The following is a 203-nucleotide window of genomic DNA, read 5'->3' as shown; positions in this document are numbered from 1 at the left end:
TAAATTGTTAAATCGTTGATTAAAAGAACAAAAACAATTTATCGGATATATAATCCTTTTATACATCCCTGATATAACAATTATTATTCAGCTTATATATTATATATATATATATATATATATATATATATATATATATATATATATATAATAAGAATCTAAATAGGAGATTTTGGCTCTCTGTATTATTCTATCGAAAAATC

The sequence above is a fragment of the Anoplolepis gracilipes genome, unplaced genomic scaffold (genome assembly GCF_047496725.1).
Source record: "Anoplolepis gracilipes unplaced genomic scaffold, ASM4749672v1 Contig21, whole genome shotgun sequence".
In the NCBI taxonomy this organism is placed as follows: domain Eukaryota; kingdom Metazoa; phylum Arthropoda; class Insecta; order Hymenoptera; family Formicidae; genus Anoplolepis; species Anoplolepis gracilipes.
This window is presented reverse-complemented; position numbering follows the sequence as displayed.